Source organism: Marmota monax, unplaced genomic scaffold (genome assembly GCF_021218885.2).
Source record: "Marmota monax isolate L192 unplaced genomic scaffold, Marmota_monax_Labrador192_F-V1.1 WCK01_AAM20220418_F8-fsc00065, whole genome shotgun sequence".
Lineage (NCBI taxonomy): Eukaryota > Metazoa > Chordata > Mammalia > Rodentia > Sciuridae > Marmota > Marmota monax.
The window spans coordinates 5,509,087-5,527,601 of NW_026694038.1; the positions used below are offsets into that span (position 1 = coordinate 5,509,087).

The 18,515-nt window shown below is 34.2% G+C and overlaps 1 protein-coding gene across 4 annotated transcripts in view; it reads left to right on the forward strand.

The window, feature by feature from the left end:
• The window catches only part of Magi2 (membrane associated guanylate kinase, WW and PDZ domain containing 2), a 1,314,737-nt gene that overhangs the window by 128,318 nt on the left and 1,167,904 nt on the right, over window positions 1–18,515 (forward strand). The gene's annotated exons all lie outside the window — the stretch shown is intronic.

The following is an 18,515-nucleotide window of genomic DNA, read 5'->3' on the forward strand; positions in this document are numbered from 1 at the left end:
GGTTGGGCAGTAGAAGGAAAAGCATGGGAACTGGCAGACAGGGGCATGTGCAAGTCTGTGTGTGAAAATGAATCTGGCCAAGGATGATGGATGGATGGTATCTTGAGAAATGGAGATACTGGAAATGGAGACACTGATTAACATCTGAAGTTGCTGAGGAATAACATGGGTATTTCTATGTTTTATAATTGGAAAGGGAAGATAAGAGTAAGAAATTGTTAGTTCTTTGGCTCTCATAAACCAAACTGTCCCTTAGATACACGGCAATATTTAAAGGTTTAAGATGGAAATAGCGTGTGTTTCTGAAAATCTGAAAAATGCAAATTATCCTGTTTGATAAAAATTTAACTAGTGACATTTCTTTTGTTTGTTTCCTTGTATACTGAAATGGCATTTTTGTTGTACAATGAAGGGTTAGGAGACTTGTAACCTGAAAACATTAAGGTTTTCAACAAGTTTCAAAAATGAGTATTATTGTTTTTTAAACATGAATTTCTGAAACCTATATGTTTTTATGTATATGCATGTAGATATGAAACGGTTCACGTAAAACCTGAATTTTAATGGATATATAATATATGCTAGGCACAGATACTAAGATATTTATATTTGTTGTCTCATTTAACACTATGAAAGAGCAACTACTATCCTAGTTTCAGACATACAGTAATAGCAATAATGCTTGTTATACAATTATTTGCTTTAAATCACTTACCTGAGGAAGAAGTGGAACCAAAATTTGATTCTACTATAGCTGATGCCTCATACTTTGCTTCTAGAAACCTAGAAGCGTCCCCAGCAGACTGGACACACCATTCCTGTGTTAAAACCTGATCACATGGTGGTGTTAATTAGAGTTCTCTTTACTGAGAAAAGGTTTGTTTGAGCCCAGGTAACGTCCAGCTGTGTATTATCATGTGTACTCCAGTAGAAAACATATCCCCCACCATGTTTGAAGCTCTCTTGGTAATCCATCACTTATCACCTGAAACTGTGGACTTCTTTGACTCCATATTTCGCACCTCCAACTCTTTTTTGTACTCTAGCCTCTATGTGAATTTTCTAAAGTGAGAATTCTATTGTATCCATTTCCAGTTTAAATCCTTCAGTGGCTCCCCATTTCTTTCACAATCTTTTACACTCTTTACTGTGGTTTATAGATCTTCCTGGACTCTACTTACTACCCTTGCCTCCTTTCTTTCCACTCTCACCCTCAACATCTCCATTTCTTCACCTCCACATTTATTCCCACTGGGCTTTGTTCCTACCACTTGCTTTAAGCAGAGCCCAATTAGAACACTCTCCTTCCTGCCTCCCACCTGAAGCTGCTACACTTTGAGGCACTTTCTGTAGGAAGTTCCTCCTATAGTCTCAAGTTTGGGTTATTTTCCCTAGATATTCCGGTAGCATTTTCTAGCTCCCTGTCACAGAACATGACACAATCTGAGTTGCCTGGATATTTATTTTTACCTCCCACTTGACTTCACATTGTAAATGTCAAATATAATTGACATTACATTTCTTTTCTTGCATCCTCAATACTTAATTCTTAATAGGAGCTCAGAATTTGTGTTGTGTAAATGAATGACAGCAGACATAATTCAAAATACATATTGCTAACACTTATTGCACAATTTTCGGTATTCAACAAATAAAAAGTCATTTAATCCACACAAAAGCTTTTTTTAATTTTTATTTTTTACTCCTATTATTGTGCCCAATGTGATGGGACAGTTGTGCACAGGGAGTTTAAAGAAGCTGCTGAAGATCATACCATTGTAACCGTTGAAATTTGAGGATATGGCCCCAGACAATCTGGTACCAGAGTCTGAACTCTTGACTACCACTGCCCTTCCTCATTAGCTGTAAGATCAACAGTCAGGTATTTCCAGGTGACAAATGGTACCTAGGAGCATTCACAGGTGGAAAACCAGAGCTGGGCAACTTTCTGATTCTTGTGGTCTCTCTCTCTCTCTCTCTCTCTCTCTCTCTCTCTCTCTCTCTTTTCCTTAGTCTAGTTATCTATAAAATTATGAAACTGGGTGGAATGATCTCAAAGTTCTTGTTCTTTAAATGACAGTGATTTGAACCAATCACTTATTATACCACTTAGAAGAAAGTAAAGTACTGAAAAGAAATTACCAAATAACTGTAATTTTAAAGACCCCGTGTACAGACTTTGTCTTCTTATATCCACTGTTTGGGAAATTTGTAATTTCATCCTATTCTCCGTGATTAAGGAGTTGCGTTTGAATAAGGTTATAGGTTAGGTCAACTAAAAAACCACCGTAGGGGCACCCCCCAAAATTGAAGCATGTCTCCACTGATATAATTTGACTTATAATTTTCATTAATAATAACTTAAATGAGGAAAATATGTCATTGCCTAGTCCTGCTGTTAGCACATAGTAGACACTCAGTGAAGATTAGTTGACTCTTTGAGATTTTATTTTTCTTGTGAGTTTTTAGTTTTATAGCTATTTTTCCTATCTCACATCCTCATTAAAAAGGGAGAACAAATAAGCATTTCAGCTAATTTGGTACATGTTCCTGTTATATAATCACCATGGTACCCAAGCTCTTAACTGAAAGCAAACAAATTTATTGAAAGAAAAATGTATACTTTGCTCTTTCACTTAAGGTGTGCTGTTGTGAAAGCAATGCCTCTTTGTGTTATTATATCTTTATCAGTGGGCATTATTTTTCAATGTGTTTCTTGGGAACATTAAGTGGGGTTGAATCTACTTTGAGGGAATAAAATTTTTATTAAGTGTTCAACAACCTCATCTTGCACTTTTAAGGAATATGGATATTCTTAAGATTTAATATTAAATTATACCAAGCATAAAATATATTAATAAATTCACATGTCACATTCCTTTCAGCAATTTCCTTTTAATGACCAATGCCATGGTGGTCAAGCACTGAAATTACGTTCTTTCTAGGAGTGAAATATGAATGATATTCAAATGTATTTTTTAATGTAAATCCGTTTTCCCTTATTAATGGTACTAAATGCTTAAATGAATGTAGAACATCTCACTTATTGCAAATAAATGAACAGGTAATACAAATATATAAAGGAACATGGTAATGCATATCATTATCCAACTTATGCCCATCTAATGATCAAGATTCAATAATGACACCCGGAAAATACACCCACAGCAGTTGGTAGTCTGCCCACAGTACCTGATTCTGAATAGGTCATATGTGTGGTATTTTAGTCCTTTTCTCAGCATGTTTCAAAGTAGCTTTTGTTGTAAGGACTTTGAAAGCCTTTTTAGTGGGTTTTGTTCAATTTTGAAAAGACCTGGGTCTGTGCTAACTCATTGCCTGAATCCACCCTGTTTTAAGGTGTCCTCAACATATGACAGCACAATACTTGCCCTGTAACATTTTAAGTTCTAAAAAATAGAAAATAAATAAAACAGATCACCCATCAGCTTCCTAAATATTTGAGCAAAAACTGCTACTATTTTAAAACAGTCATTTTCTCCGTCTATTATGCTATGACTTAACATAAAAGAATAATCATTGTTTATTTAAGTGCCACACAATTATTTAGAAAATACATTATTATAGACATACTCAAATGTGAGCCAGCAATCAAATAAACCATTGAATATACAAATTTGAACACAGTATAAAACCTCTTTTTAAAAATCATGTTAGACCTGTGGCAGGTGAACTGAAGAACTATTGATACTACCATAAAATATAATTTAGAAAATGACAATAAATTTTCATGGGCTTTTAATATATTTCTTTTTTATTATTTTAATTTCAAAATTATTTTCAAATATTACTTGATTATGCTTTATTAAATATAAAGCAATGGTGTCTATATTTTATGTGCATCTAATTTGAATTCATGTTTTTTTGTACATATGGGAAATATTGTTACTATGAAGTAACAATCTTTTACTCCCTAAAATAATATGTAATACAGATTTATTAAATAATTACCAGAAGGATGCATGAGACTATGATCTTATAATCATTTAGAAGATGTAATAGTCTGTACTAGGAATGTCTAAGACTACCTATAAATTTCCTCAGCAGTCTTGAGAAAAAAGAAAAAAAATGAATTAATTTAGTTAATTTATACACTTAAAATATAATTAAGTAGCCATGTCCTCAGCAAAGTAAGCAAACAAATATTATAATAAAAAATAACACTTGAAACTAGATTTTATTTGTTAGGAACATTAATAGTCAATCTTTATGGCAAATGTGGGTCAATCATATCAATTTGCTTAAAACATAGTTAGCACCTCTGGATTCCAGAAAACACTTCATGTTTTATGATCTAGTTAGGCACAGTTTGAGTTCCTTTGCCAAAAAAAAAAAAAAAAAGAAAAAGAAAAAGAAAAAAAACTTAATTATACTAGAAGGTTATTTCTCTCTCAGATAAAAGGAATTCATCAGTAGGCAGTCCAGGCTCTAATAGCAATTCATGTTTTCTGTTTTGTCATTCTCAGTTTGAGATTTCCAAATTCAAAGGTCAAGGTGATGACTCTAATTCCACCAATTGTTCCAACATTCAAGATTGTGCCAGCCACTCCTTTTTAAGGAAAATTTCCCATGGGCAAATACTTGTTTCTTCTTTTATATCATTGGCTAGACTTAATTCCATGACTGTAGTCAACTATGAAGATGAGGCTGGGTGGCTTCTAGCTGAGCATATTAGCTAGGATTCTGTTACCAAAGAAGAAGGAGAAATGGATATTGGAAGATAATTGGTATGAAAAGCAAGTGTCTGAAATATAGTCATACCATGGAAATTAAAAGGTGTTTATTGAAGTATAACTTCATTTGACTCACATAAGCATTCCTGTGTTAATAATGTTTTCCTTCTAGGCAAGGGATAAGCGCGGATATGTGTGAAAATAGATAGTGACATCATCCCATTTTATCTGGATATAAACTGAAGGTAGATGGTCAAATGCAGAAAAATCAAGAAGATTTTGAATAGATATTCCGAACTTAGCTTCAAATGTCAGAAACTGACTGAAGACTCTGAGTAATAACAGTATGAAACTTCATACCTACTTTGGAAACCCCTTCAATTAGAGTGAATCTTAATTACAGTGGCAAAACATCCCAGAGGAATGCAAACAACAGCTCAGAAACTTTATATATAAAAATATATATTTATTAATGATGCAGTTAGAGGGCGTAAAGTGACTGACAGTAACACAACTCTTTTACTATGACTCACAAACTGAGAGTGTCCTCCATAAACAGGATGTTTGAATTGGGAGGAACAGCAAGTGGTAATGAACATGGAAGAAAAATTTACTGGAGAAAGAAAAACCATAGCAAATTTGCTTAATTATTCTTTCAACTTTATGTGAAAAATGGTCTTTGTTTCCTTTGCAAAAGCACACATTGTACTAAAGGAGTCTGAAAATTAGTACATAGTACAATGGACTCCATAAATACTCTGGCATTTTTGTTTTCTTTGCTCTTCATTTTGTAACACATGACTAATATATTGTGTCTGAGTAAGAATTTGATCAGTTATTTATTCATTCCTTAAATGAAAGCATTGCTGAAAGCAATCATACTGACAGAATTATAGAAATTGAGAGAGTAGACATTACTTTACTCTGAGATAGATGTAATTCCACAAAAGGAATATATATATATATATATATATATATATATATATATATATATATATATGGCTTCCTTTTCTCAATTCTTTCAATTTACTTAATTAGACAAATAAAATATAACCTACTTGGCCAGCACCTACACACTTCTATTTGAGGGAAAAAAAATAGTTCCCTCAACCAAGTAGTGATGTAGACCAGTGTGTGTCTGTGAATGTGTGTGTATATGTGACATTTTACAGATAGTATTTTAAATGTGTTGTTAGGAAATTTTGACATGGAATATATAAATATGATTTCATGATAAAGGTCATGAGGGGGTTAGTTGCAGGTGTCCTTAATGTGTAGATAAATATATAGGTTAGCCATCCTAAAAAGAGAGAGGGAATGAAGAAGTGTATGCACTAATGTTTGTGTAGAAGAGAAGATAAGCCCAAGCAGAATCAAAGTGAGGATCTACAGATGTAGAAGGGGAAGCAGACATCCAGGGAGAAGAGTTTTGAAGCCAAGGAGAGATGAGTGCTAGAGAGGTTAAGTAAAGAAAACCAGAAAGATTAGGAAAGGAGGATTCCATTTGCCAGCCTGTCCAAACTGAACTGGTGCCTGAAACCGGGCTCATTCCAATGAGTAAATAAATGCAAAAGAGAATGAGTAATTGAATATACGTAACTCTCCATGAAGGCTTGTTGTCCAGGGAAGGAAATGAGAAAGTATTCGGCCCACTAAGGCTCCTATGTAACTGTGCTATTCAATAGGACAGCAATGGTCATGTGTGGCTATGGAATGCTTGAAATGTGAGTTGTCTGAATTGAGATGAGCTGTGAATATAAAACCTAGACTAGATTTCAAAAGTTTGGTATGAAAAAAAAAAAGAATGTGAAGCGTCTCATTGAGATTTTTGTACTGATTATATGGGGAAATGATACTTCTTATGTATCAAAGGAGATATAATGTATCATTAATAAAAAAAGCATTTTCTTGCTATTTTGACATAGCTACTGAATTTTTTATGCATTTGTGGCTCATATAAAATAGTTGATTGGATGGTCAGTGCTACTTGATACTGTGTCAAATTTTCCACTTCAATTTTTGACAATAAAATATGAGGGAAAATCAAAAGCCATTCTAAATCCACAATTTTTTCTTACATTACCTTAGAAATGTAATTTGTTATAGTAGAGAGAACATGAGCTCCTGTATTCAGCTCTGCTACCAACCAGCTATATGGCCCCAGGCAAGTTATTTAACTTCTATGAGTCTTGATTTCCTCATCCATAAAATGAGAATCATAATACTCACCACACAGGGTAATTGTGAGGATTAAATGTGAATATAAAAGGCTTTGCAGAGTACCTACCACATAATTTGCACTTAATAAACATTAGTTACCTTCTTTCTTTGCTGTGTGACCTATAACTCTGTTAAAAGAGAAAGAATTGATAAGTCTCAAAATCAGAGAAGAATGAGCAAGATAAGAAAATGACTCAAGGTCATGAACAGGAAAATCAAAATCTTCCTTTGATTTTAGAAACAACAGACAATTAATGTTAAGCGTCTTGGAAGGAAACAGAAAGTTTCTTCAAATACAGAAATAAACTTTATGTATATGTAAATTTATATACACAAAAACATCCACATCCATACACATACGTATTGTTTTACTCAGCTTTTCATTACTGTGACCAAAAGATCTGACAAGAGAAACATGAAGGAAAAAAAGTTTATTTTGGCTCAGAGTTTTAGAGGTTCAGTCCATGGTCTACCACCTCCATAGTTCTGGGTACAGGGTGAGGCAGAACATAGTGGTAGAAGGGTATCATGGAGGAGAGCAGCTCAATTCATGGCAACAAGGAAGCTTCATTCCCTAGGGGACAAAATATAAACTTCAAATGGCTGCCTGCAGTGACCTACCTCTTCCAGCTACACCTTATCTGCTTACAGTTACTATCCAGTTAATCCATATCCGTGGATTAGGGTACACTCCCATAATCCAATCATTTCACTACTGAATGTTCTCAAATTGTTTCATACATGACATATGAGGGACATCTCATAACTGTACCATAACATGTGTGTGTATGAGTGTACATGTGTGTATATGTATATCTGTTTATATAGATGCATATATGTGTTTCTATGTCTGCATGTATAAATATACATATATTCCTATATAATATAATTCCTTTTCCTCAGTGGCTACATGAAACAGTGTATATAAAACATTTATAAACTGGAATGCACTGATTAAAATATGAATTCTGGTGTTGTTATTACTCTTCTATAGAATTCCATCCATTCAAAAGTGACAAGTGAAGAAAAACATAGAGTAACCCTGGAAATATAAAAATTAAAATTGATCTTATGTTGAAGGAAGAGAAAAAACTTTAAAGAGACTACTGTGGTTTAAATATGATTTGTACTTTCTGAAACACTTGTTGAAATTTAATCTCCATTATGAGATGTTAAGATGTGAGGACAGGTGAAATCTTTAAGAGGTGATTATGACCATATTTTCTGAATGCATTGATCCCTTCATGCTATTAATAGGTTAATGGATTATCTCTAGAGTGAGTCTAACTAACATAAAAGCCAATTTGGCTAAGTCTCTCCTGCACTCTCATCTCTCACCACCAGGTGACACCTGCACTGTCTTGGGACTCTGCCTACAGAAAGGCCATCAGCAAATGTGACCCTTCAAACCTAGACTGAAACTGTGAGCCAAAATAATGTATTTTTTAATTAGTTATCCAATATGTGATATTAAGTTACTAGTAACCAAAAATGGACTAACAAAAATTTTGCCAAAACTCAAAAGTGAAGACACACCTCTAGCCAACATCTACTGTCCACAATTTCTTTCTCACTCTTGAAGTATATCCCATAGAATGATTTAAAGATGATTTTCTCCCTCCTTCTCTACTATAGTCCTTTTATCCCTAGTATTTTTCAAATCCATAGTTCTCTGTTTATGTTCAAGCTTGCGCTCTTCAAGATGTCCTCTTCCCACATCTGCACCAATCGTTGATTCCACTCTTGTCTCCATCCCTTCCTCTCTCACCACTGTGCCCAGAACTACTGGACTTTGGACTCTTCCATCACTGGCAATGCCTTGTCTCTTTCTTCCAGCCTCAACAGTATCTTATAGATAATTTACTTAGTACTTCAATGTTGCTTGAAATTAAGAAATAGTTACAAGAATTTATGATACATGTGTAGTACTGTGTAATACTGACTGAATTTAGGAATACGCATCCAAATTTGATCCCTCAAATTATCTAATACTGAATAACTTTTGATAGAATTTTGTTATTTTTAAATAATTAAATCTAGTTTATACTACCATTATGAATGAAATTATATTTATAAATGATGTGCTTAAAGTTGCAAATTCTAAGCGTTCTATACTATTTAGAAAACTGTTGTATGTGATGGAAAACGCAACTCAAACCAGCTTAAGATAGGTGTGGTGGCACATGCCTTTAATCCCAGCAGCTCGGGAGGCTGAGGCAGGAGGATGGCTAATTCAAAGTCAGCCTCAGTAAAAGCAAGGCACTAAGCAACTCAGTGAAAACTGTATCTAAATAAAATACAAAATAGGGCAGGTACTCAAGTAAGTATCCCTGAGTTCAATCCCCAGTACCGCCCCCCCACACACACACACAAACAGCTTAAACAGGGTGATTTAATATGTCACATAAGAGAACAGTTAAAAAATTTCAAGGCTTTGTCCAAAACTTCAATTTCTCTATATACATTTCATTTCTTCATGTCTATTTGACTTGAGGACACTACTCTCTTCATGGTCCCTAAATACTGCAAACAGGTCTCAGGGATACATTTTCTGGTTTATATGCTACAGTATAGCTTCAGTAAAAGTTGAAATGTATCTTGCTGACTTTGATTAACATGTTATCATTAAGCCAATCACTGTACCCAGAAGAAACAAATAACTGTATGCAGAAGAATGAACCATGTTGGTTTAGAACTTTATCACCAAAAGACCAACTACTAGAAAATAGGAGAAAAAAGGAATACTTGAGGAAAGCTTGAATGCATTTAGCAGGGAAGAATGATTGATAGTTTCTCAGGAAGAAAATTAAAGTTTCTGAAATCCTTCTCAGGAGGATACTATTCTATGACTACAGGGCTTAATGCATGTGAAATGCCTAGAGTTCTGCTAAGTACTTTGGGTTCTATTATCAGAAAGACTTCCGGGTGCTAGGACTTTTCTACAACAAATAATGTATGTAAATTGTCTAGCAGTGACTGGAACAAATTAAGTGTCAAAATTACTGTGATTTCTAGATTGATTTGAAGAGTTTCAGAGTTATATAAATAAAAGTTAATCTAACACTTCTCTTGTATAACAAGGCCTTTTATAAACAAACAAATAGAATTGACTTTCCTCATTATATTTATTCTAGTTTCTGTAATTTTCTATTCTATTTGAGTTTAATGTTGATCTCAATAACCCTTAAGAAGCAATGCCAAATAGAATAAATTGCCTAGGTACAGTTTAATCGTTTGATTTAATTTGTTTCTGAGAGAGAGAGAGAAATAACATACAACATACCAAGAATTTCTACACCCTGGAAATACAACTGTGCAGTAGAGAGGGCACACAGATATAAGCCCAGTCCTAATACTTTTTGAACAGGGTTTACAAACCTGATTACAACTGGAGTTCATGTTTCTGAGGGAAATTTGCCTCCTTGTGTATTTCTTCATCGCTGCATCAAACCTAACTGCCTTCACCTCACGAAGGATTAAAAGAAATAATTTTGTGGTAGCATGCTTGTGTTCAGATAAACCCCAAACACATTCTATGATGCATATATTTTTAGTTAAGGTACTCTTTAAGGTAAGGGGTGGGAGAAGAAGGAAGTCTGTAATGGAATTTTCTCATACAAGATTAAAATGTATTCCAAGTGATAATTTATGTTTACTTCACCAGCATTCCCTCAAGACATTTAAATGGTTGCTTTAGAAGGACTAGATAAGGTTGCATAGAGCCCAGGGGAAAAAGGGAGCAGATCGAGGGTGGAGGAAGGAAGTGGCTCACACTGTGACACTGCATTTCAAGTGCTGCTTCATCATTGGGACCCAGTCCACATTTTGATAGTAATTAAAGTGTATCCAGATTCAGGGTGATCTTGTTAATTATGTTTTGACAGTACTATTAACACCATTCATTCATCTTTCAAGAGCTGTTTCTCGAATATCTACTCTGAGCCTGGTGTTTCTCTAGAGTACAGTGGTTACTTAGACAAAAATCTCTGTATCCATGAAGCTTATATTTGGGGGGAAATGGGGAACTGATGGGCAATAAGAAGGATAAATAAGTTAAAACTATTATTAGTTATGAATTCAATGCCCCAAACTTGAGAGATGGAGGCTAGATTGTGAGGGCTTTCCGTTGTTAGCTAGGATGGACAAACAAGCTTGACTGAAAGAGTGATATTTATATAAAGATGAAAAGGAAAAAAAAATGAACAAATTACAGGGCATTCTGGAGAAACATTTCAGATAAAACAGCAGAAACAAAGATTATGATTTGGGATTTTTGGAATAGTATGAAAGACAATGGATTTGGAGCCCAATGACATACATAACATTGGAAGGGATGAAGTCAGGAAGTAAAAGGTGAGTAGGGAGATCATTCAGAACTAGAATTCCTGTCTTGTTCCTGACTTGACATGTTTAGAATTGTCTCAACTTGTATTGATTGGCATGTCTTCACTTGATTTGACCTAGCTTGACTTGAATTTCCTTAACTTAATTTTGCTCCTGAAGGTAACTCCAAGGATTTGGTCTTTACTCTTGAGAGAGAGGGGATTTTAGGTTTTTGAACAGAAAAGTGACATGATCTGAATCCCAGTAATATAGAATCACTCTGTGTACCTTGTACGAGGAAGATCTGAAAGGAATAGACTGGGATGTTACATTAGAGGTGATAATAAGCTATACTCTGGATATATTTTAAAGGTAGGACCAAAAGGATTCAGAGATGAATCAGATATGTGATGTGAAAAAAGGAGAAGAATGACTTCAAGATCCTTGTTTGAAGAATTTGAAGTTACAGAATTGCCACATTCCTGGGTAGAAAAGGCTGTGGAGTCGTAGATCAAGAGAGAGGATCTCAAATGATTAGGAATTTGTTTCTGAAAATGTTAAATTTGAGCAGCTTGTTGAACACTCAAGAGGAATTTGGGAAGTATGAGTGTGGAGTTCTTGGGAGATGATCCCAGCCGGAGAGTTGTATTTACAATTATCTGCATGTAGATGGTATGTAAAGTCACAGCGACTCACAGAATTTCTAATATAACTGTCAAGAGAGATAAGGGCAGATAATGGTGGGAGTGGAAGGAAAAGGATAGAAAAATTAGAAGCAAAGGTGCCTGAGAAGAAATGACTGTGATGCACTAGAAGCCAAGTCAGGGTATTGAATGTGTTAGCATGACCTAGGTGAAATGCCTTTACCAGGACATGAGAGATAAAGACTGAGATTCCACTCTTGGTTTTAGCAACATCAGGGTCACCAGAGATCTTTTCATGTGCAGTTTTGTTGGAAAGGGGGAAATCCTGATTGGTGGGAGGTCAAAACATGCAAAAGTAAGGAAACACTGATAAGAGATAAGGGATTAATTATAAAAAGAAATTTAGAATTGTAATTGAGGGGATAATTGAAATAGAGTTGTGTCTTTATTTTTAGTAAAATGAGATAAATATGAGGATATTTCATATTACTGATAATAGAGAACAAACAGGTAAAATGTTCTTATAATAGAAGGGTAAGAATTTCTGGAATATTTAGTAGGTGAGAAAGCATGATAGATATTTGTCAAATTGAGTGATTGGTCTTGAGGGATGCTGTTTGATCACAGTAATAAATTTTGCTAAATATAGGATCACGGGTACAACTATGTAGATAAGTGTTCTGGGAGGTCTTTGGGAAATTCCTTTCTAGTAGCTTCCTCTTTCCTCCTGAAGCAGGAAACAAGATGACTGGCTTTATTTGCTAGTGACTCCAGAGCTTCCCAACTGCACTATGCTTCACTAACTACTTTTTAAATATTTTCCAATAATTATTAACCCTGTAAATAATTACCATGTAGACTTGATGTGTGATACCAAGGAATTTAAATGCATCATAATTTCATGAAGTATTCATTAGAAAACTCATCCCTGGGTTCCATCTCAGACATACTGAAATATCTCTAGGTAGTGGAGCTAAGAATTTTAACTTTTAGCAAGCTTTCCTGGTAATTCTAATGCACACCAATTTTGGAGCAAAACTACCCTTTTGATCTTTTGATTGCTTCAATTAAAAATGCCATATTTTCTTTTATCCCCTTGTGAGTTACCATTTCTTTAGAACACTTTTGTCTGTATTTAGTAAAACACACACACACACACACACACACACACACGAATACACTTGAATGTTTAACACTGATGTAGATTTTTTTTAATCAGAGTCTTTCTTGATAACTGAAGAAAAAATTGTTTCCAGAGTTATGAACACAAGTATACTTAAGGGACTTTTAAAATCTACATACTAGGTAAACACTATAAACGTGAAGTACCTGATAAGTTAAATTTTATGTCACATTTTAATCAGGGCATCAGCAGTTTATACACTGTCTCCAGTGAAACTGGTTTATTATCCTAGAGATTTAAAACTTGAAAAGAGGCTTTGTCTCATGCTGCAATGTATGCCAAGTCCTTAGCAAAAGTCAACTGAATATCTCTACATATTTTAATTGAAAACTCAACCTCTAAATACAATTAATATATTTTTGAATATCACTATCGAGAATTTAAGAAACAATCAAAAACCAAAGCCAAATCCAATATTAAACTATTTTATTCCTCCAACACAAATCCTAAAAAGTTTTGTCTACAGGTATTGTCTTTTATTATTCTTTCCTCTGCATGTTTTAATCTTTGCAAAAGTGAGAGTTTATATAGTGCATATTGAGATTGTTAGAAATTAATAAATCTATTAAAATAGAATTAAACCAGATACAGCATAGAAAATATCTACAAAATGGAGATGATTCTCACAAATATATTCTGTGTCAAATAATGTGATATATATTTGGGGTTATAACCCTGAGTATGGGTGGAAGAATGTAGAGAAGGGAACATGGAAGATAGTTATAATGAGTGATTTTAACTGAATCTGTTTTTCTTTGTCATTGAATAATTTTGTTTTTTAATCAGGGTGAAGTAAAAAAAGTATTCAATTTTGAATTCATTTTGAGGTTATTAGTATTCTGGGCAATTCTCCTAGATAATTTTATTCTTCAGTGCCGTAACTTCTGTTTTCTGATTTTAAGTAACCCGTATATTCTTCAGAAAAGGAATTATTATTACTTTAGAGCAGGCTTGCTTGGCCTCTGAGAGTAATGCTATATAAATTTAAATGCCTAACAGAAATGAGATCAGGTAAAAATGATCCAAATTGTTCCTATTTACTTAATAATTTCTTTATGAAATTATCCTGTTTGTATTATGATTCCTAAAATATGTTTCCAAATTACTTTAAGCAATTAGTGGTTTAGTGTTCTGAAGTCTTAATAGATGTGTCCCTGCTCTTTCATTTGTCTGTAGACATAAACACCTTTCTGCCAGTTGTAGTGGGATTTGACATTATAGCACCAGCAGGCAATTTCTTGGACAAATTACTATTTGGGCCACTAAAGTGGGGGAAGGGAAGAATGTTTATTGCACTATTGAACTGGCTCATGCATCTATGGCAGAAGATTGCACTGGAGGACGCTGTGCTGGGAATCATTCCAAAAAGAGCCGAACACCTTCTGTTTGGAGTGACTTGTCTCTGCATTGAGAACACATGTTAACATTCAGAGGGAGAGAACAGAATCTATTTTATAAGAGCAGAGGGAAAATTTAGCTACACGTGTTGGCAAGTTCAATATTTCCATCACAATGTCTATATGAGATATTATTTCATGTTAAAATCATTTTGATATCACTTTATTATGCTAAACACTTTTTCTATACATGAATTGAGTAATAGGATTTTATTTCACATGTCATGTTTAAGTGCATCAGCTTTCTTTTAATGTTTTATTCATAATCAGTTTCCCACTCCAGTTCACCAATGTTAACATGTGTAATTTTTAAGCAAATTATTTAGCCATTTTTTTCTATAGAAAGTTGAGATTAAATTCATGCATTTCTATGGGAGTTGAAGAAAGATCTATGGAATTAAGCATATTCTTTTAACGAAAGGCTATGACTAGGTAAGAATCTAAGATTCCGACAAATGTCTTACACGCTTATTCAAAGATCCTGATTCCCAGAATTTATAGCATATTCTTGTTTCTTTCTGAAGAATATAAAAATAAAGAAGTCTAGGTACATCTACTTTTTCCTTAGGTAAAGATGACTCTAAAGGAAAACCATTTTCCCCCAGAGGATGCATGTAGGAATGGGGAAAAAAAAACTAGATATAGGAGATGGTTTACACTTCCAGAGATAGCTTTCCAGTGAAACCTCTCACTGAATCCAGGTCCCATCTCTTACCTAGACGACTAGATATCATTAGCTCTGAAAATATCTTTCAGACCTGGTCAGCAATTAAAGAGTGCAGTTAGAGCATGACTCTTTGTAAAATGGATCATAAAATGTGTCCATCTGGGCTCATAAGTTGTAGCTATGGTGTTATGCTGCTATTTTGAGGACAATGTCTCAGAGCATCTGTTTCAACATTGCCTTGAGTGAAGCACCCTGTGATATCACACTTCTCACCAACTCCTCAGTAACTTTCCATTTTGTTTTAAGGCAGATTGTAGGTTCCTGAACATTCTTGCTGCTCAGTATAAGTCCTTATGTTTTTGTAGGTACCCTCACAGAGTTTTTAGGCTAAATCCATCCTAGCAGCCTCAAAATTCAAGCATAGAGCAGTAAACTCAAGATTTCTCTTCATAAATCAAAGTCTTCAGACCTACATGTATCTTCAGTTCTTACATCTGCTTCGAATACTTCAGAGCATCTCAGAGGAGATATGTAAATTAAACACCTAGGATTCCCCAAAATATCATGGTTCATTGCTTATGGTCAAGATATTGAATACTCAGTTTCTAACCCATTCTACTGCATAAGATTTATGTGAAAAAAAAATGTTCCTTCATGACCAAGTAAAGTTCAACAGAGACAAATTCAAGTTGATACATTTAAGGTCAAGTGCCCATCTAAGCAAATATTACAGAAAAATTTGAAAGTAAAAAAAATCTGAGTCTTTGGTTTCATGTGAAATGAAAAGAGCAACATGATACAACAGGAGTATTTAATTCAATATCTAAAGCCTTTCATATTATTCACCAAAGGAATATTAAATCATTTTTAAACAAATCTTATTTTAGAGTTAAAAACCAAGTTATATAAGGTGGTTAAAATTCAAAATGAGATGATGAATAAATACGTGGTCAGATTAGCTCTATGATCAATATAATAGTTCCTATCAAAGATATGAGTATGAAATCAAGCTGTGGAGGAAGAAGGTATGAATGCCTCCATGTTAACCCCTGGAATCTTCATTAGTCATAGAGCACTGTAAGTGTTACAGCCATTATTATCTATCCCATTTAATGTGGTTAGAAATGAGACAGAATCCAGAAAGCAAACAAAGCAGATTTCATCAAGATAGCAAACAAAACAGATTTGTTGAAGTCACTGAGCTCTCACTCTGAAAAGTATATATATATACATATATATACACACACATACATACATATGATTTACTATAAATACTTAAACATAAATATTCTTAAAAACATGCTGTACACGCTGATGTCAATCCAAAAAAGAAGGAAGAAGAAGAAGAAGAAGAAGAAGAAGAAGAAGAAGAAGAAGAAGAAATAATAATAATAATAATAATAATAATAATAATAATGTAGGCTGATGTTGTCTCCCTCTTTAATACTCTTTGTCTGCATTTTCCCTTTTGCCATTTTCTCATCTATATTTTCCCTTAATGGTCTGTGATCAACACTCCATATGGTGGACAAGTTGTTTTTAAGTGCTCTTTGCAGTTAAGATCACTTCCTGTTAGGAGCCTGGTCATAAAGGTGAACTTCTCCATTACCTAGACACCTAAGCATTGCAACATTTCCTGGGTAACACCATTAGACATTCTCTGACCACACAGCTTCATTGTGCAGAAGGAATAGGACTGCTTAATACATTTCTCTTCAATCATATTTCATATGGGCTCTAGAATTTGGAAACTGTGAAAGAGCTCTCATTGACTCTGGTGCTTTCCTCACTGGGAGCTGGCCATGGGGCTTGAGAAGAGAAATAGTCCCTGTGTTTTACCATGATACATGCCCTGCTTGACTCTCAGAGCTCTGTAGTAATGCCTTGGCAGTGAAAATCTACAGATTTCTTCCTAGCCTTAGAAAGCCAGAAAGGAAGAGCTAGCCTCAGATTAAATTATGCAAATTTTCAGGCATATATACCATAGCTGTTGAGGATTTAGAATGCTAGAATGAAGTATAAAGGATAAAATGCTTTTTATTGCTGGAGCTCATCCATCTATCTTTCCTAGGAGTTTTAGTTCAGCATATTTCGACCTTCCCCTCAGCCCTCACCAAAGTGCCCTAGGAATAATAGACTGTGTCCTAAGTGGAAATGTTCTAAGTCCCATGATTGTCAAATAAAACCCAATACTTTACCCCTCCCAGTTGACAGTTTGTATATGGATAGATGATTTGGATGTAGAGTACTTTGTGTAATTTAACATAAAGCCACACAAGTAACTTCTCTAGAAATACACACACACACACACACACACACACACACCTGGTGAAAATTGGTGCTTTTGAAATTCACCTGTCTATTATTTTTGTTAAAGATCTATGTTCTTTAATTTTATCAGACTTTACCTGGGGTAAGAACTGTTGTTAACATTGACAAGTTATGAATAGATTCTGTGCCTCTCCCAGTCTCCTTTTCTACAAAGAAGATATATCTATATATCTATATATGCAGCATCTATATTTGAAGACTGATACAGCCCATATACATGTGTGCACATTTTTTTCTCTAAGACTGAAGGAGACATTATCTAGAAATATATTAACTGCATATTTCAAATATAATTTCAATAAGAGACAAGACAAACTGATCTTATGTCATTCCTAATTATATTAGTATGTAAACAGTATGGGGTCTTATCTCTAGACTATCAATTCATGTGACATAATAGTTTTGTGGTAGTTATTAAATATTTTGTAGGAAGATTAAAAGATATGGTAGACATGGATGGAATTTATGAATTTTTACCCATGTAAATCATGTGATCACAAAATTAACACATCAATTCAAACAAATCACCTTTTCTTGTTGTTTGTTTTGTAGTGTTAAGGATTGAACAAAGGGCTTCACCTGGATTGGGTTAATGCTCTGCCACTCAGTTATCCCCACAGCACACCACCTTTAAATTCTGAGCATGCTGCTAATTTAAACATTAAGATGTTTACCAAAATTCATTATTACAAATGTGTTTTAGGAACATGTTTTGATATGGTCTTAGAGCTCATGAAGACACTGCACCATAGATGATTATTTCTACCGAGGTTCTAACAAAATCTGTCTACAAACAGCAAAATGCTGCTGAAGAGAATATTCATTATATCCCTATATAATGTAATAATTGCCCTTCCTGTTTAATTCAAATACTTTATGAACACTAAGAAAATGAACTCTCTTATCATATTCTTTCTTATCTTATTCTAACATTCTTATCTTTCTATTTGTGTCCTGGCTTCAGAACCTTTAAATTAAGCTCAGTCACTGCAAGTACCCTGGTTCTTACGGTTACCATATCTTATTGATCTGTTTTTATTTTTATCTATATTTATTTAC